This window comes from Microtus pennsylvanicus, chromosome 6 (assembly GCF_037038515.1).
Source record: "Microtus pennsylvanicus isolate mMicPen1 chromosome 6, mMicPen1.hap1, whole genome shotgun sequence".
In the NCBI taxonomy this organism is placed as follows: Eukaryota; Metazoa; Chordata; class Mammalia; order Rodentia; family Cricetidae; genus Microtus; species Microtus pennsylvanicus.
Genome location: NC_134584.1, coordinates 126,012,636 through 126,032,951, shown reverse-complemented (window position 1 = coordinate 126,032,951; position 20,316 = coordinate 126,012,636). Strand labels below are relative to the sequence as shown.

General features: G+C 49.3%; 1 long non-coding RNA gene across 1 annotated transcript in view; it reads left to right on the top strand.

Moving 5' to 3' along the window:
- Positions 1–9,337: 9,337 nt before the first annotated feature.
- Positions 9,338–20,316, top strand: part of LOC142853008 (uncharacterized) — a 34,489-nt gene continuing 23,510 nt past the window's right edge. Inside the window, exon 1 of the long non-coding RNA XR_012911053.1 lies at positions 9,338–9,786. This is a non-coding gene — a long non-coding RNA (uncharacterized LOC142853008). The remainder of the gene's footprint in view (positions 9,787–20,316) is intronic.

The window sequence follows — 20,316 nt, the reverse complement described above, 5'->3', positions numbered from 1 at the left end:
TGATCTTGAAATTTAACCATCATTTTACTTTCACAGGATCCCCCAGAAAGAACGTCGCCCCCATGACAGCTGGAAGTAATTCTAGAGGACGACGTCCCCTCTCCCAGTAAAGTTTGCCCTTGGGTTTAGGGACATCACTTAGGGGTTGATTATAATTAGTATACGATTGAGGGTTGGGGGAGGAATTTTATAAGCTCAGGGATCATTTTGAAAAAAAAAAAAAAAAAGAGGGATGATGGGATAATAGATTTGTAATTGTGAGTTACTGTTGTTAGACAAATATATTGATATAGATTCTTGTATATTGATACAAAGTTAAATTGTATTGACTATTGTATGCATTCATGTTTCTACCTCTGTTTAAAACATTTTTATGTATTGACATATATTGTATTGTATATATTTACCATATTGCTGTGTACATTTCTACCTCTGATTAAGATACTTATATAATGTTTGTGTATTGATATATATTTACCTACTGCAATGTATATTTGTACATTGTTTATATTTGGAGGTCATTGTCCTCATTTGTTTCACAGTTGTTTATTGTCTTAATCTTTAAGTTAGATAGATATTGAGAATTATATAGACTAATAGTCATCTAAGTTTGTCATTTATAATTAGACTAATCAGGTTCTTTAGATATATAGAGATTATACTCAGTATAGATAGATAGTCTTCAACTTCTTCAAAGAGCTGTAGAAAATGGCCTTTAATCTAACTCAGAGTTTTGTGGTAGTGAGACACAATTGCTCCTGGCAACACCACTCTATTCCCGAGAGAATGTTGAGCACCAAAGACACTCCACCTGGAGCCTTTCCTTTTGGCAGAACTGGCCTTGGGGCAAAGAAATGCCCATACCTCAACCACTGACAAAGATACAGAGCGTGCATCAATGGATAAAACAGGGCTGTCTTATCCTGCCAAGACAGGGTAAGATAGTTTTGAAAAGTTGCTTGCCTTTGAAAATGGTGTGTCAGTTATGTTAGGCCTTAGCCAAAGTTGGTTGCTTCAACGCTGCTAATGTGACTTTGGGTGATTGCCTAGGTAGCTAGTTGTCTCTGTGATTTGTTGCATGTTTTGGAAGTTGTTTTACTGAACTTCCTAATTAACCAGGTAACATTATTTCCCTTCTCAGATCTTCGATGGGGTTGAAGACTATATAGATGTAGTTACTTTTCTCTCATGACTTGGCCAAGTTATTTATTATACAAGACCTAAGCTAGTTAGAATAGCATATTTGTACTTATTGTATATAATTTCATAGTAGGTTTAGAACTCTCTTATTTAAACAGAAGGGGGAGGTGTTGCGGGAGGTCCTCCCACTCCTCCAGCCTATCGTCGCTGAGATACCAGCCCCTTGGGGCGTGGTCTCTCTCCCTTTAAAAAAGCAGCCACTTCCCTCTCCTCTCTCTCTTCACTTCCTGCTCCGCCGGTGACTTGACTTCCTTCCTGGTTACGCAGAGGGCTGAAAGTGATCTGTAAGTTTTTTCCCCTTTAAATAAATATCACCCTATTAATCATAATCCCAAATTGGCATTGTTTGTGACTTACGCCTTCATATGTGGGTCAGGACATTAGTATGTTGTGCTGACTTTTCCTAGAGCGATGTGGACAAATTCACCCTGGGTAGGGTACCAATGACAGACCAAAGTAACAATTGCCTGAAGTCCAACTTGGTGAAGCAATGAGCAGGTGTGGAAGGGTTACTTATAGGATCACGGCTGCCTTGGAGGCAGCTGCGGCCCTGGAAATGCCATCGCAGTGTGGGTGATGGTTCCCAAAAGCCCTTCTCTGGAGCTTCTCACACCACTTGCAGACAGCTTGGCTGGGGGAGAGTCTCTTCTCCCCAGTAAATATTCCTGCTCATACCACTGTGTATCCTGTAAGTTTTAGGAGCTTCGTGAGACTTGCGATTTCCTTTTTTTTTCTGGAGCCCTGAAGTCTTCATTTGCTTTCTGAGTCTTAAGTTCCCTCCAAGATGAAATGGTTGAATTTAGAGGAAATTGCCACAGTACGGATGTATTTGGAAGGAAGCAGAGGAGCCCCACAGAGCAATGAGGCAGAGTGTGAAGCACCTCTGGAGTGGTTCCCAAACAGGTAGCTGTGTCCCCCAAACAGGAAGCTCTCGTGAGGATATAGGGAAGAAATCAGAGTCTCTGGTGGGTTGCCTCCGTCCAGGACATCTACTTCCCGGCTGTCAGCTGAGCTATCCATGTGCGCCCCAGGGATGCAGGGCTCTCGGGCTGTATGGGAGGGGTAAACACAGGTGGTGGACAGACCCTGCAAGCATGTGGTCACCCTTTCTTTCATCCTAGCTCCCTTTGTGTCCCCCTTTTTCCAATTAAGGAAGGGAGGATCAGAGGGAGGAGGTTGGCTTTAACTTCCTGCCTCAGAGCTCTGTGTTGTGGGTGAGCAGTGGGGTAGCCATGCTCTCCCAACAGCCAATGGGGTGTCATAACAGCAGGGGCGGCTCTCCCAACAGCCAATGGGGTGTCATAACAGCAGGGGCGAGGCTCTGGCACAGGACCACATAAGAGCCCACTGTACCTGAGTAGAAGGCATACAGATTTGCCTTTGGTTAGACACACCCACTTCCATCCACCTCAAGATAGAGGGTCTAGAATGTTCTTCATTGCTAATTCACACTTTGTTGTCCAGCCCCTCCAGGAGGATTAGAGCCATGCTTACTTTCTTTGTTTTCTAGGACAATCCTTTCCTCTTTGTTCAGCTGTCTGTCCATCCATTCATCCCCTACATTAAATATTTCTTCACTGAGTTTGGCCTGAGCTCTTACTGAATGGATTTATCTGCTCGTGACAGTCTCATGCAGTCCCTGCCCCCTGAGACCGAGGACACACACATTTCATCATGTTCCCCATGCATGACAGTTCCATGCAGTCCCTGCTCCCTGAGACTGAGGACACACACACACACACATCTCATCATGTTCCCCATACATGATAATTCCATGCAGTCCCTGCTCCCTGAGACTGAGGATGCACACACACACATCTCATCATGTTCCCCATACATGATAATTCCATGCAGTCCCTGCTCCCTGAGACTGAGGACACACACGCATCTCATCATGTTCCCCATCTAATTTTGGAAGAGATCCTCTCTCTTCTTTCTGTGCATGTGTTTTTTCCCACGACCTCATGCCTGTAGAGGGAAGCTGGGGTGCTGGCTTTCAAAGTCTCCCTGTTTGGAGGCCTTTCCAACTCAGAGGATGGAGCACACCCAGGCCTGTTCTCTGCCTTTGCCCCCCTCCCCACTTGGGACCTCATTTGTTACTAGCAGGACAAATCCATGGGGTCGAGATCTTGTCACATACAGCTGTCTGTCTTTTTAAAACTATTTTAAAGTCAATCACATTATTTTTTAGTACACAAAACAATAGATTTCATGATGGCATTTTCTTATGTGTATTTTGTATTTGTTCCCCTTCCTGTGTCCTGATCCCTCCTTTCAGTGGCTTCCTGCTTTCATGCCATGTATAGGGAATATACCTAAATCTCATTCCATATATGAGAGAAGATGTGTGATGTTCTATCTTCCCCCACTCCCTCCCCATCTATTCCAACTTCAGAGAAGCCGCTGGCAGGAAAATGCCACACAGTCATTTTACCCCAGAGACCAAGTAGCCTCGCGAAGATTTGCCAACCAGGAAGTGGCCCATTCCAATATCCACAGAATGTCTAGGTCGAGGCAATCATGCATGTGTGCATGGGTGTGCGTGTGCACGCATATGTACATGTGTGCTCACGTGCATATATGCATGTAAGAGCACACACAAGTGCGGTTTAAGGGAAACATAACAGCATTTCCAGGCTGGGCCTCAAGCCCTTGCCTAGCCTCGCGGTCCTACTGTCTGTGCTGACAAGAGGGCAGCTGTGACGTCTTTGGTGAGTGGAGGAGCAGCCAGGAAACCAGGCAGGGTGCCAGGCTGAGTGACCACAGAACAGGGCACATGCTCTCCAAGATACTATTTCAGGGCTGCCTGGGGCCAGAGTGTGTTCTTGACACAGAGGAATGCTCTCTCGGAGGGGACGGCTAACCTGACCGAGCAAGGCAGGAATGCGCAGCCTGTGGTGGTGCCCGCCTCCTCCCGGCGCATGTCCTGCTCCCTGCTCTGAGTCACTGAACTTTTCTGTTTGTCCTCTGACTTGCCCACCTCCCGCCACAGCCTGTGCTTGTTCTGCACCACTCTGGTGTCAATGTAGGGACTCTTCTGTACCGTGTTGCAAAACTCCTGAGCTGCTTTTGGCCTGCCTCCATAATGTAGAAAGGGAGGAAGGAGAGAGGGATGCCAGAAGAGAAAGGAGAGAGAAAGGAGGGCAAGAGGAGAAAGGGAGGGAAACATCTTGCTGACGTCAAAGAAGACCGCATGCTACAGGGTAACATTACTGGTCCCTCCACCACCCACTCCTAATTTACTAGAAACCAAATAGCCTGTTTGGAAACCAATAGTGTTGCCGGCTGTCCCTCCCCGCCCCCTACTCTCCTTTGACCAAAGGGGCCATTAATTGTTGGGAGTTTGAAAGCTACCTGGTTCCTGGACACAGAGGGGATTTCCACGACTCATAATTCAGTCCCTGCTTGTGCAGGGCGCTGAAGCTAACGTAAATTGATCCAGCTGATGGAAGAGGGCCCCTGGGGACAGAGAGCTAGGCTCTGCAGCTGGGGCAGCTGCTGAGGTTGTCACATGACTGGCTGTACTTGCTTAGGCTTGCCCCCAGTGCCCTCATGATCTCGCTGCATCCTCTCCCACAGCCTCCACGATACATCCCTTGCAGGCCACCTTGTAGCCGGGTTCTTTTCATGAAGCGAAGGTGATTTTCCAGGAAGTTGGCAGCCCCTCTCTTGGCTTGAAATGTAGAATGAGTACTGGGGAGATGGCTGAGCTGGGAAAGTGTGCCACTCTTATAAGCATAAGGCTAGGTGCATGGCCTGTGTTTATAATCCCAGAGCTGGGGAGGTGGAGACAGGCTGGTCTTTGGAGTTTGTTGGCCAGTGAGAGAGGCCCAAAAGGCAGGATGATTGTCTCCTGAGGGATGACAGCCAAGGTTGACCTCCATCCTCCCCATACACTCACACACACACACACACACACACACACACACACACACACACACACACGTTCATACACAAATTCAGAACTCGAAGTAGCATTCTTCTCACTGTGAGAGCGGCTCCCTCCTGGGAGTCCTCTCCGCTGCCCTGGCGGGTGCTACAGTAAAGTTTCTCTCAGTTCTGCTGTCTGGATATACAGGGCCTGTCCACAAATGCAGTCTGGCAAGAGTAACCTGTAACCTGGAGCTCCAGAAACAAGCTTGTCCCACCACCCAGATGGTAGAGTTCAAGCTGCTGGCTGGCCAAGGCTGCACAAGCTAATTTCTATCCCAGTAAAAAAATAATAAACACCGCATTAACAAGTACATGTTTATCAATTTGCAGCTCATTTCCAGCCAGGCCATCTCCCTCCTGTGTGTTTTTACTGCTGGCTGATGTTCCAGAGTACGTTTGGGGAGACCATATGTGGCTGTTTAAGCCTTGGCCCCGGCCGCATTTATGTGATGGTTTCCACCTTAATTGCAGAATGCCATTTGGCTCTTTGTGCTATGGCCTTTGCACAGCGCATCTGAATGATAAGGGAAGTGCAGCTAAGCCACAGGGTTTGCAAGGGGGTCACCCGGCAACACAGAGACCCAGGCTGCTGCTGAATGGGGCAATAAGGATTTTATTTGATTTTTCCGCCTTTATAAGAAACCCCTGCCAACCTACACGTGTGGGATCACCTTCTCTGGGTAGAGAGGATCTCTTGGGCTTCTTCCCCTTGTTTTATAGTGGGCTGGTAAGAGAGGAGGTGATGAGAGCAGCTGTCGAGTGGAGATGGGAATTTTGGCCGGGAAGATGTGCTGTCAGACAGCACCAAGTATGTGATTGGACTCAAGGGCGTCACTGGTCCCACGGATCAGCCTTTTTTTTTTTAGACTTCAGCTGGTTTTGTTTTTGGCAGGATTGGAGCCCCCCACTGACAATGTCACCTATTGTTTATCACTAAATTATTCCAGCCAGGGACACCATTTGGCCGTGATGGAGCCAGGGCTGTGTGCAATCATGAGACACTAGACCGTGCTCTGGCCTCTCAGCGCTCCTTAGTTGAAGTACGTAACAGAACCTGAGGTCGCCACATGATGGAGGGCAGATCTGAGCAGTTCCTCTGGGGCAGGCGGACTGAGAGAGCGGCGGGGCACCAGGCAAAATAAACCCAGACCGTGCCCTGTCTTTGTCTCCTTGGGAAGATAATTCACCTTTTTGCAGCCTCAGATTTCACCCTGAGAAACACTGGGGGGGGTCCTTCCCAAGGCTCACGGGTACCTAAGGATGTCTATTCTTGGGCCCAGCTGTCTGCCTGGCATCTAGTGGACCCTCACAAGGGTGTCTTCTCGGCTGGGCCCAGTAGGCAGAGGGTGGGAGGTTCTGCATGAAACCCCAAATATGAGGCAATGACCCGTTTCCCAATGAGTAGTTTTGAAAGTTCTGTCTTTTTGGGGGGCTAGCATGAATATATAACTTTTAAAAAGTTTTATTTACTTATTTGTGTGTGTGTGTGTATGAATCAGCTCTCCTCTACTATGTGGGTCTCAGGGATTGAACTCAGGTCTTCCAGCTTGGCAGCAAGCTCTTTACCCTCTGAGCCATATCAGTGGCCCCTGAATGTCTACATTTTTGAAGATGTAAGTGACATAGTCAAATTTCTTATTATCAAGTGTATTTTGCACACATGTATGAATATGCTTATTTTTTTTTAATATGCCTCAGTTTGCACTTGCTATTCAGATCCTGTATTACTCTAGCGGCTTGCATGTGTGGTGTTAGGGCCCAAATACAGGGTCTCTTAAGGGCCAGGCAAATACTCTAAGTGAATCCCCAGTCTTTCCGGCTTCCTTTTAAGTGACCCAATGCAGCCTTCTAGACCACATCCTCGTCCTTCTGCCCACTGTCTTTGAGATGTAGTACTCTTCGGGTCTGTGCACTGTGGCCACTAGAAGGGTTGTCTCAGCCCCGCCCCCACAGTCATGCTGTATTTGGGGTTTCCACAGTGGGCATCTTCTTGCATTGCTTTGGAAAGGGACCTTTGTGAGGTGTGGCTGCACCAGGAAATGCTCACTCATGCTAAGGTTGTATGAGAAAGTGTGAAGGAGAAAAATGGCATGGGGCTTGGTGAGTTATTTTCCTATTGCTAAAAAAAAAGAAAGAAAGAAAAGAAGGAAAAAAAGTCGCTTTTCTTGTTTCTTGATAAGAGAAACTTCAAGAAGGTAGGGTTTATTTTGGCTCAGGATGTTGGGGTACAGTCCATCATGATGGGAAAGGTGGGGTGATAGCGGTGGCTCCAGCTTCAGTGGTGGAAGCATGAGGTGGATACTCAGATGGAGTCTGCAGCCAGGAAGCAGAGAGCGATGAAGGCTGGGGCTCAGCTCCCTCTCTCCTTTTTATCCATTCTGAGGACTCCAACCCACATTTCGGGTGGGGTCCCTTTTGTCCTATCAAAAACATTCTCTGCGATGAGTCTCCACTGATCAGCCTCCGGCACATCATCACCACGAGACTCTCGCTTAGACTCCTTCTGATACCTCATGGCTGCCCTGAGGCAAGGAGATCCTGCTGGCATAGCTCTGCTCCTTTGCACACTCCAGTGGGTTAAAGATAGGGAGACATTAGGGTGGGCCAACCTATGGTCTCGGATGAGGGGCTGGGTGGCAGTTGAGCCGGTTATTCCTGGCCACTGGGACCACCCTTCTCAGTGGAGGGGCAGAGCGAGCTCTTCTAGCCCAGGACGTCAGGGCCAATTCTTCACACCTGTGGTGAGGGGTGGAGCCGCCTCTCCTGAGTGCTGGGTGGGGGGCGGGGCAGAAGCAGCTCTTCTGTGAGGTCTGGCCAGCTCTCCTGCTGCAGTGAGCATCTAGGGGTAGGGTCAGCTCTCCCAGGGCCATGGGAAGGTAGGGCTAGCTCAGCAGGGCCCTCTGACTTCATCACACATGCATGCTATGTCCCCCTCCCCCATGCTAACACAGGCCACAGACATCAACACAGACCCCTGCTGCAGCAGGACCACCGACCCAGGCATGACTGTCAGCAGTAGCTGGGCATGCACGACACCACGGCTCTCTGGACAGTGCAAGTCTCTCAGATCTGCATGGCCTGGACTGCAGTAAGGCCCTCAGACATCAACATAGTCTCAGGTGACTGACCAGACTCCAGGCCACCACACAGCCCTCGACTGCAGCAGGAGCCACGGCTGTGGACTCAGACCTGGGCTGCGGTAGGGCAATGGAGCATACTTCTATTTCAGATGAGCCAGGCTCAGTTCCCAGCACCCACACAATGGCTCACAACTGCCTGTAGCTCCAGTGTTAGGAGATCCAATGCCTCTTCTGGCCTCCCTACACACTGGGCATACACATGGCGCATATACATACAGACACATAAAACACTCAGACACATAAAACACAATGTTAAAAAGATTAAATTGCATTTATATGTTTGTGTGTGTGGTATATGTGCTTTGGCTAGTGTGAGGAGGGTGGGGAACAGCTTGTGGGAATCCCTGCGCTCTCTTGGCCGTGTGGTTCCTGCGGCTCACACACTCAAGCTGGCGAGCGTCTTTACCCACTGAGTTGTCTTGCTGTCTCCTTAAGAATTTGTTTTTCCATGTGGGGTTTTTAAAAAATAATTTAAAACAGAAAAAAAAATGTGAGAAACAAAACAGAAAGCAAATTGGGAGACGTTCTGGTGCTGTTCATTGGAGCCACGGGCCGAAGAACTGTTCTAGCATTCCAGCCCTGGCAGATATATCGGGATGAAGAAAAATAAATAAATAAAAGAAAATAAACAGAACACCCAATGTGCTCAAACTGAGAGCAGATTCTCTTTTGGAAGATGTGTGTGTGTGTGCGTGTGTGTGTGTGTGTGTGTGTGTTTCTGATGAGCTAAGTGTTGATTCTAACCCAAAAAGGCTGACAGTGTGAGGTTAGGTAACTGTCGGGTGGATTCAAGCCTCAGCGTGGAGACAGGAGGGACGGAAAGATGGAGCCGCCCGTGGCTGCAGAATAAAGTTCGCCCTCAGTTATCCTCAGGGCCCTTGGCTCCAGAAGTGGACAAGTTACCTTCCGGAAGCCCTGTGTTAGCTGCAGGCCTGACTCACAAGGACCGATGCTTCAGGCCAGGAGAGGGTTCATGGATGCCATTTACAGGCAATGCTTGAGCAGCGTCAAGTGGCCCCTGTCCAGGCCAGAAGTTAAGGTTGGGAGGTTGCTATCAAGCGCAGTCACTCTTTGCTGAGCTGAGCAGGAAAGAGAGAGATTTCTCCGTGGATTTGGCTCATGGCTCCACAATGCAGTCTTTAATTTGTGTCTTCCTATTGGCTCGAGGGAAAAACAAATCTTGCATGCACAAAGGCCCGGTCCTGAAGAGCTGACGTTGCTCACCCATGGCCCCTGCTGAGCCCTGCACCTACGCTTTCCTACTTGGCTTTTCCCAGCAACTCTGTCAAGCAGCCTCGTAAAGCGGTCGGGGCTGCCTTTAGGTTGTAGTTCAAACTTTCCAGCAGATTGATTGCATGTCCTATGATAAACAACAGCCTCCTGTGATAGCTTACGTTTGTAAACCAGTGTGTGCGTGTGTGTAGAAAAACAGCCTGGCTGTGCTGAGCACCGCGGCCGTGACCACAGGGCCGTTTCTGCAGAATCCTCTTTTCCTGTGGCTGTCCCCCTTCAGGTCAGTGAGTAAACGCATCGGAACAGCCTCTGGCAAGGCTGCTTTGCTGCAGAACTTAATATGCAACGAGTGTTTTCCTCCTGTGTCAGCAGTTAGCCACATGGTTTGGGACAGGAGGGTTCCAGGGAGTCCAGGGCTTCTGCCGGCCAGGGGAGGGGGAGGAGAAAGTTCTGAAATCCACTGTGTGGCAGCTGTAAGGGGTAGGATAATTTAAGTAACCTGGAAGAGCTGTGGGTTCACAGGTTTCGACAACAGGAAAGTCTCTTGTTTTAAAACCCTCCTAAAGCAACATGTGGGCTTAGGCAAAAAAAAAAAAAAAAAAAAAAAAAGCAGGGCTGTGGTTTGCTGATTGTATTTCCTTATTGATATAATGGCTGCTGACGCAAGGCCTCCTGGGATTGCTGTGTGACCGCAGGCCCGACAGTTACCCTACTGGGTTCTGAAACCCAGCCGGGGCTTTCTGGACAGATGAGAAGTCTAAAAATTTCCCTTTTCATTTCCTCTCTGGTGTGACTTTGTCATTTTTTGAAAAGCTAAAAGGGAATTTTGCTTACGGTTTTAAGTTTATCTGGCCCGTGTAGCTTCCTTTCGCTCCCCCCACCCCCCGAATCTTGCCCTCTGAAAACCCAAACTTAAAGACAAAAACACAAATTCCTGTAGACACTTACCCTACTCCCACATGGGTCTGTGTTTGGTTAATCTGCTCCTCAGGCTAGACGTATAAAGAAGTAAATCTTTTTAAATGATGCAATATTTTAAAGACGCCCTCTGACACCTCCACGCCATCACTGGGGTCTGAGGCTGAGGGCACAAGGGAAGCCCATCATGCCTTTCTGGAACCTTCATCTTCTCCCCCTGAGGGCAAATGCTCCAGGACCTCTGGAGTTTCAGGATAACTGGAAACAGGCCCTATTCCTGGGCTGGAACCCCCTCACCGCAGCAAGGAAGGCTCTGTTGGGTAGAGGCGTGGGGCTGCCTGAGTGCCCCAGACATTTTGCAGCTCAGTTCATCCCCAGAGAGAGGCTGCTTCTCCTGTGACCCATAGACAGCCCATGAACCTGCCTCTGGGTGACTGTCCCTCTTCTCTGCATGAAGGAGATAGTGGAAGGACAGAGAGCTTCCACACCCCAGCCCTCTGCATTCATGGTGTCTGCATGCTTTGTTCCACATGGTGAACACGCTTGCTTCCATGCACATATGTGTTCTTTATGCTGCTGGGCATAGCTCCAGAACTCCTTTTAAAGGCAACATTTGGAAGTGGTGTGTATTTCAAGACTCCAGAAAAGTACCAAGAGCATGCCTAGCTCTCACCAAAGCACGCCATACTGCCAGCTCCTCCATGCTGGTCCTGAGGACCCGGAACCTGAAACCCAGAGCTTGGATGATTGTATGCCCCTCCCACATGTGCCTGATCAGTCTGACCCTTCCCATCACCAAGGCCACCAGGAAGTGCAATCCTGCCAAGAGCGAAAGTTAACAACTGCCAGAGTCTTAAGGTTACAGAGAGGGCGGGAGGGATGCAGGCCTACTGTGTTTGCAGATAGGGTCCATGATGCACACTGAGCATGCTCAGGAGTATAGGGGCTTCTGGGACCCACAGGAGACCAGTTCTACAGATTCTTGTCTCTGATATAAAATGGTATATTTGCATATGATAGTCATATCCTTTTGCAAACCAATCACCTCTAGTTTTACTGCGCCCAACAGTGTAAATGCCAAGTAATGGCTATTATACTATATTGTTTTAGGAATTGCAGCAAGAGAAAAAAGCCTGTAGTAAAGACATAAATATCTCCCCATTTGAAGTTGGTTAATTCCATGGCCAAAGAACTTACAGAGTCCTAACTATATTGGATATGTGTACATGGGCTTAATGTGTTTACATGGCATGAATGCACACTTACCACGTGTGCGAAGAGATACTGTGCCTAATACTGCAGCTGCGTGTGTCCACTGGGTGCCCCTGTATGCATACATGAGCATGTATTCAGAACATGTAGGAAGGTGTACTATATGCATGTGCTTTGCTTGTGTATGCTATGTGAGCTTCATATGTATATACGCATTCTTGCACGCTTCCCGTGTGTGTAGCACACTAGATGCGACAGACCTGAAAAGCAATGACAGGAGGCACTGGTCGTCTGTAAATGTGTACATGCATGAATACAGGTACTTCATGGTCTTGGTGTGAATAGTGCCCTGAAGAGATCCAAATTCAGCCTTCTGGGACCCAAGTAGACCACTCAGGATGGGTGACTTTCTTCTGCTTTCTGTCAAAAGACAGGGAAGTGGGAAGCAGCACCGGGGGGGGGGGGGGGGCGAGAACCCAAAGATAGCACAAGTTTGTATTCACAAAACACAACTTCTGTCCCTCCACGCGGGACTTGAAGTCTGTCCCAGTTTCCTGCCTGCGACCTTCCTGTAAATGCTGACCCACTTATGGCTATTTTTATTTGTTTCTTTGAACATGCTCACTGTGTGATTACAGTTGACTCTTGTCAGCATTGCTCTGATTCTTTCGCCCTGCCATCTGAGGCCCAAAGTGCAGCTCTTCTCTCCTCGGTCCCGCTAATTATGGGTGAGCTCAGAGCCAAAGGATGGTCGGGTTCTATTGGTGATGTGACCCACTTCTCCACAGTCACAGGCACAAGGACAAGCGGCTGTATGCGGAGCTCCGCACCTGCCTGGCTTTTGTCTGAGGTTTTCCTCTCCGAGGCAGACCACGAGAGCTGGCATCTTGCCAGGTGTGTGTGTGTGTGTGTGTGTGTGTGTGTAAGGGGTGGGGGCAGGCTCCGTCCTGGCCTCTCTCCCCAGGCCCAGGGCAGTGAATATATTCACTAATCTAGGATTACAGCCCAAGTCAACAGTGGAACCAGGAAGTGGGCTCAGGACCAGCCTGGCATGCGGAGTGTGGGTATTTACTCTTCCCTTCCAGCAAACTTTGATTTACTCTTTAACAAGTCACTGCCGAGGATGTGGCTCTGGAGAGGGTTGGCTTGGCACTCAAATCTAAGTCACATGTTGATAAAGAGGGGAGGGCAGGCCAGTCCTTACGTTAGTCGGCTTTATCATTAACCCCGAGTTTGGATGCGGGCTTGCGTTCAAAGGGCCGGTCTCCCCGTGTCCGAGCAGGTGGCAGTTCTTCGCCGACTAGGTGTGGTGACATCCTAAGTAGGAAGGCATCATGACTGGCATAAGGCCCAGTGGGCACCTCTGGGGTGGAGGATGGGAGAGCAGTGGCTCTGACCTCAGATGTCTCTGGCCTCAGTTTCCTCGGCTGTGAAATAAGAGTAGATAAAAAATCCAAACAAACCAAGCTTGTAGGTTGCTTTGATATCCAACCAAGGGAGCGGATGAGAGGGGCTGGTGTGGATAGGTGTGCAATATAGCCTCCGCCTCTTCTTTCTAGAAATTTACAGTCTCCCTTCAAGAGCCAGAGTCGAAGAGCACCCCCAACTCTGTGTGTGTGTGTGTGTGTATTACTGGGGACTGATGAAAAACAGGGCCTTCAAGGACTTTTAAGGACTAGAACCAAAGAAGTGTGTGTCTGTGTGTCTCTGTGAGTGTATATGTGTGTGTGTCTGTGTGTGTGTGTGTCTGTAGCTATTATTATTATTTTAATTCTGAGACAAGGCTTTTTCTTGTCTTTGAACTCAGTATCCTCCTACTTCAGCTCTTCTGGAAGAGCTAAGGTGACCGGTCTGCACATCCTGGCCTCACGCCTCCCAGGGAAGGGACTTGGGACTGGTTGCTGCCTGGATGGGGTGTTGGCTAAGGCTTTCTTTTCTCTTCTGCTGACAGCACTTCCTCATTAAATCCAGTCCTCTGCAAAAACAGAAGAAACCGTGAGAAGAAAGCAGGCCCGAGGACCCTCGCCACGCACTAAGGGTGACTCACGGAAACGTGAGCAGGAGAGCCAATCACCTCCTGTGCCTAGGGCATTAGAAGAGAGGGGAGGGGTCACCTAGGAGAACCACAGAGGTGGACATGGTGGGCAGATGAGACACATGTTGTCCCCCAGAGTCCAGAAGATGACGACAACCCAGGCTCAAGGCCACGCTGCACTTTAGACTTCAGACTGCCAAGCACTAGACATTCCAAACAATGTTAGTGATAAATCTCCTCTGGGCAGCTGGCCCTTTTGCCCCTCTCAGGGCACAGGGGTGAGTGAGGGCAAAGGCCCAGAGACAGAGGAATCTAAGTTGTTTCCTGTCTCCTGCAGCGGAGACTGGAGGAGACAGGTGCTCAGGGGTTCCCGGGGTCAAAGAGTCCCAGGAGAAAGAGGAAGAGGGCGGGGGAGGGATTTGGAGCCTGCCTTGGGGCTGAGACCAGGTCCCCTTGGAGGGAAGCTGGCTAGCAGACCTGTGGCACACAGCCCTGTCCCTGCCTAGAAGGATGTCATCCCCCACCCAGGCCCACGCTCGTCTCTTCCACCCACCGCACTCCCACTCCAGTGTTTTTGGGCCCCTTCCAGAGCTATTCTCCTGCAGACTGGTGCTGACCCGTGAGGCAGGCTTGTCTCATCCTCCCAATCAGCTGGTGAGGTGGTTAGAGCTGTGCCCATTCCACAGATGGGGAAACAGAGGCTCAAACAAGGGCCAACGACCTTTTCTGTTCTGGAAGCAGAAGAGAAGAATCGTGGACTCGTTTAGTCCCTGAGTCTGTGGTCTCTGAGGTTCGAAAGCCCTGGAGTTTCTGGGTGACACCTGCTGAGCGAGGTAGCAGGAGTTGTTTCCGCTGTCATTTAGGGGGAGCACAGGGTCCCACTCCCATACTCATTGGACCAGCTGAGTGTATTCAGCATAACCCTGACTGAGTCTATGAGACACCCCAAAGTGTGCCCCTCCAGACTGGCAGAGACCCTTTAGAGATGACGCTCTCCTCAGAGGGCAGGGCTTCACTGGCTGTGTGCTTGGCAGACAGAGCCTCCTAGGACAATGTCTGTCTAAGGTGACCCTCTGCTTCCCAGATCCTGCTGGAAGCTGGCCTCCACTCTTCCTAGAGCCTCCTTGTTCCCAGGGAGCTACTGAGGTGTAGACCCACTCTCTCTGGGGGTTTAGTCCAAGCCTTGAGGAAACTCCAGGAAAATGGGGGGAATGTCCTTCATGGGCCAGGCTGCTGCAGGAGAGCAGGCAGTGACCTAGGAGCCTTGTTCTGACTCACAGTCAGTCCCTGTGTCCTCCAGCCTGGAGCCTGAGCTGCAGGGCTGTCCTGAAGGAATGGCTAGCCCCGGGCCTCCTACGGAACAGCAAGTAGGGAGGGAATGCTTTGGGCCTCTGATGACCAAGAAGCCAGACAGTGTTCGGCTTCCCCCCTGTCCCCCTTAGAGTTTGTTTCCTTGCTGACTCTGGGTTCCACAGATATCTCCCTTAGAGAAGGAAGCGGTGACCTGACTGGGTTATTTGTGCGTGTGGCCTCGTACAGTATCTACCTTTGTTCCAAAGAGTGGCAGCAGAAAATCCTGCTGGGACGGGGCACTATGCGTTCAGTCGCTTGCACAGGAAATTGGAAATCGGAGACCTGGGATCGACCCCCCACTCCTCTGACTCATGCTTAAACAAACCAAACACACCCCCGACCTTTGCTCCCTGCGTCTGCAGCGGGCCTTACCCACCAGCAGCTCCCTCTCTCACCTTTGCTGGCACAGGGCTCACCGGCTCACCAAAGGTCAGCATACAGCCAACTTCCTGGGGGAAAAAAATCCTTAGATGTGAGCTAATATTGCTAATATTGTGCTGTAAGCTGTGATATTTTTTTCTGAACAAACTGAATTCTTAAATTTTTTTTTCCTCTTCAAAATTCCTCCTCCATTATATTCATCAATGCAGAGACGGAACATTTGGCAAAATTATTTTAAGTAGCTCTCCAACCTGTGATCATAATTTCAAATCAAGGAATTTGCTGAGCAGCTGTGGGGGAGGAACAAAGGGTCCAGGCGTGATTTAGGGGCTGGGGGAGGGGATGCCATGGGGTTTAAGGCCTGGGCGAGTAACAGAGGCAGCTGTGGAGGTGGGCTGTGCACACCCAGTGGGGAATAGGCCATGCTGTCCTGTCTCGTTGGAGTTTTCATCTACTGAACCTACTACACACAACACTTGAAAAAGACAGCCCTGGGGGCTGGAGCCATGGCTGCTGGCTCAGTGGGTAAAGTGCTGGCTGCTTCCTGTGCAAACCTGAGGACCTGCCTTTGGGGCTCCAGAATTCACACAGGAAGGAGGTGTGGAAGAAGGCAACCTGTAATCCCAGGATGGGAGAGGAAAGCAGAGGAACCCCAGAACTGCTGGGACTGGGGGAGGGAGTGCAAGTCATGCTGTGGGAGTCAGCTGTCTCCCACCCCGTGGGTCCCGGGAATCAGGTTCAGTGAGTGGCGTCACGCATCTTTGCTCAGTCATTTTCAGGATCTCCACCTAGGCTTTTGAAACAGGGTGTCTTGCTGTATCTGAAGCTCCCTGATCCGCTACACTGGTTAGCCCTTGAGTTCTCAGGGTTGGCCTACTCTCTCCCTGCTTAGGGCTGTTGACTGATGCTCACCACCGCGCTGATTGTGTAAGTGGGGATCAGAACTCAGGCCATTACGATTGGATGGCAATCCACCGAGCCATCCCCCAGCTGGTTGGTCTTGTTTTGGTTGCTTGTCCTTCTTCCCATTCACCCAGAGCCGTTGCCAGCAACAGCCCTGGTCACTGTTGGGTGGCCAAGCCTGTCATGCCGGGGAAGCGTGGAAGCCAATATTCAGCTCGGTTGCTCTTTTCCCTGTTCTTTAGGGTGGCTCAGCCCAGCTCTGCTTTCTGAGAAAACAAGGCTGAACTTTGCTCAGCCAAAGCCTAATTTCCCTGAGGTCTGCTGTTTGCTCCCCAGCCCGCCTCCCTCCAGCTGCTCGACTGTTGACCAGTCTCCCCACACCTCTCTCTGCTTCCTCAGCTCTAGCACCTACTTCTTGGAAGGTAGCCATATGGGGCCAGGCAGATGGAATATGAGTCCTATGCTGGCCGTGACCTGCTGGGCTTGACCTCACCACCAACGTATCCAGAAAGACTCATGGATGAGCTTGGTACTTTTGGAGTCACTGGAGCGAGCATGAATGAGCAGCGTGGTTCCAGGGCTCTAGGGTATAGCTCTGCTTGACTCACACTTGAAGTTCCTTGCAGAATGTTAGAGAGAGACAGAGACAGAGACACAGAGAGAGATACAGAGAGACACACAGAAAGAGACACACACACAGATACAGAGAGAGTTGACAGTAATGAAAGTGAAGACCAATAGTAACAAAGAATGGTTTATTTATGGAGCCTTTTGTTCTGAAACTCTTTCTTCAGATATTCCTCTTCTTCCTCCTCCTCCTTTTTCTCTTGTTCTTCCTTCTCTTCTTCTTTCTCTTCTTCCTCTTTCTCCTTTTCCTTCTTTTCTTTCTTTTAACTTTTATTACATTTATTCATTTTGTATATGCCATGTATGTTGTGTGTGTGTGTGTAGTGTGTGTGTGTGTGTGTAAGGGCAACCATGGGGATCAGTTCCCCCCACTGAGTCCCAGTGATTGAACTGGTTTGTTAGCAAGTCCCTTTACTAGCTGAGTCACCTTACCAGCTCCCAGCTTTCTTTCTTATCCTTCCTGTCTCTCTTGGCTTCTTTTTGTTTCCATAGAAACTACATCTGGGGACCCTGGGTCCTTATGCCGTCCTAGACGTGATCCTTCCTATAGTTTTGGATCCTCTTTTCCCCTTTCATGCCGCGAATTTGGTACTGAATGCTGGTGTGGCTACTGAAAAGGTCCAGCCTGAAGGGACACACTCCACACCAGTCCTCCTGTCTCACCTAGCATCCTCACAGAACTCGCCTGGGCCATAAAATGGGCTTCAATTTTCCTGAATTCATTTTTAGCTTGCCTTGCAGCACCATTGGGTAACTGCTTGCTTTGGGGGTGTCCGTTGGCTGGCACAAAGAGGTAGCACCCCTGCATAGCATGCTATCCACACTGCACCATGACTGCGTCCAAGAACGTCTGGCTAGACGTTGTGACTGGGGATTAGACACTACCGAGTGGGCTTATCCCTCCTCACCCTCTAACCTACCTTACAGGCTGAGTGTCTGACCCTTCCTGCGAAGCGTTTTAGTTTCTGCTGTGGATAAGGTAGAGACCTTCTGGCAATCATTTGTCCCATGGGTCATTCTATATCTAGCCCAGGGCTCTCAAGTTCTTTATCTCACCGGAGGCCTTGCCTCATGCACCATTGAAAGGAGTTGAGGCCAGGTGTCCTTGGTACTTCCTCCAAGATCTCTCTAGAGATAATGACCTCTTGTGTCCTTATCAACTGGGTCGAGAATTAGGACTGTCTTCCCTGAGTGTCCCACCTTTCATCCCAGCAGATATCACCATCCCAACTCCAGAGGAAAATGCCCTTGATTTCCTATATTGTTTTGCCATTAAAATAGGAACATAAATACATAAGTAGATTCCCATTGCGGCTTTATTCCTAATGGATGCTTGGGAGCCTCTATGGGCCACTAGCTTCTGGCTGCTGGCCATGTTGGAATCCTTCCGGTCACGCTGACTTGATTATGCGTCATGGTCGATATCGAAAGAGATTAGCTGGTGTCTCCTACGGTGACTGTGGGGTTATCTATGGGTAGATTCATTGCTATTTGTTTTCTACATTTTCAAGGTAAATCTGTTCGATTTTATAATGCTACATTGAATTTTTATGACTAAGAAATGTTCTTTGTCCCTAGTTAATGCCTTGGCTTTGTATTCACTGAGTTGTTATTTTGCTTTACTTTTAAAAGAGTTATTTTCCATGTCCACACGCATCTCTGTGTGAGTATGCACACAGAAGGTGGTGCTGATGGAGGCCAGCAGAGAGTGTCGGGTCCCCTGGAGGCCAGCAGAGAGTGTCGGGTCCCCTGGAGGCCAGCAGAGAGCGTCGGGTCCCCTGGGGCCGGAGTTATAGATGCTGTGGGGCCCCTCGTGTGGATGCTGGGAATCTGAGCTCAGGTCCCTTGGAAGAGCAGCAACTGCTGCTAACCTTTGACCTACCTCTCCAGCTCCAATCAGCTCCCTACTGCTCTCTCTCCCCTCTATCTTTTCCATCCCTTTCATTCATTTGCGCTTCACCATGGATTTGCTGTACCCCGAGTTCCTCTCTTTTGGAAGCCGTCTGTGATGTTATATTTATTTGTTAGATTTTGGTTTGAAGAATCTCCACTTGGTTCCTGTTCCTGCTTTCCAAATATCTTCCTTTTCAAAATATTTATTTGCTTTATTGTGCATGCGTGTGTGTACATGTGTGTGTATGTGTTTGTGCCTAAGTAGGTGCACCACGTGCAAGCTGAGGCCCACAGAGGTCAGAAGAGGCATTAGATCCCTTGGAACTAGTTATGAGCCACCATGAGGGTCCTGAGACCTAAACCTGGGTCCTCTGAAAGAGTAGCCAGTGCTAAGACTTCTCTCCAGCCCTCCAAATACCTTCTGAATTTCTCCTCCTTGGCCCCCAAATCTTCTTGCATTAAAGATTGCATGTCTTTAAAGTCTGCCTCTGATAGCTTTCTGTTTGGAGTTTATAGAGTCTGTTCTTGCTCTGCTGGCCATTGCTCTGACAAGTCTTGCAAGCCTTTCTTCCTGGTTTGGAGAAGCTCACAAAGCTAATAGTGGGAAGAGTTGGAGGCCTCAGAAGATTCCATTCTCCTTTAGAAAGATTTGCTTTTCTTTTTAGGCAGGGCACACTAGCAACCTGAGATGAATTTAAACCAGTTTTATGGGTTGAGGTGATTTGAAGGTCATTGGCCTCAGAAGCCGGCCTTCTTCTCATCTAAATTCACAACCTGGTTTTCTCGGGGCGTTCATTTTGGTGGGTCCTGGACTCCAGTACCCGTCCCTCTTGTCATAGACACTTCAGGAAGTGCTGCCCAGTCTCAATGTGCTGGCGGGTCTCATGTGAACTTAACACACAAGCTAGAGTCATCTAAAAGGAGAGAACCTTGTTGGAGAAGGGCGGCTTGGTTCCCAGCTGCCTGGCTAGCTTAGATCCAAAATAACCACACAAAAACTGTTTTAATTAAATCACTGCTTGGTTCATTAGTTTTAGCTTCTTATTGGCTAACTCTTATATTTAATCCATTTCTATTAATCTGTGTATTGCCACATGGCTGTGGCTTACCAGGTAAAGTTCCCATCATCTGTCTCCGGCAGCTCCATGGCTTCTCTCTGACTCTGCCTTCTTCCTCCCAGCATTCTGTTTAGTTTTCCCCACCTAGCTCTGTTCCCTGCGCAGGCCCAAGATAGTTTCTTTATTATATTAACCAATGGTAATTACAGCATACAGAGGGAAATCCCACATCAGAACCTCAGTTGAAAAGATGCCTCCATAAGATCCAGCTGTAAGGTGTTTTCTTAATCAGTGGTCAGTTGGGGAGGACCCAGTTCATTGTGGGTGGGGCCATCCCTGGGCTGGTGGTCCTGGGCAAGCCAAGGCAAGCAAGTCAGTAAGCGGTACCCTTCACGGCCTCTGCATCAGCCTCTGAGATGGGGGTGATGGT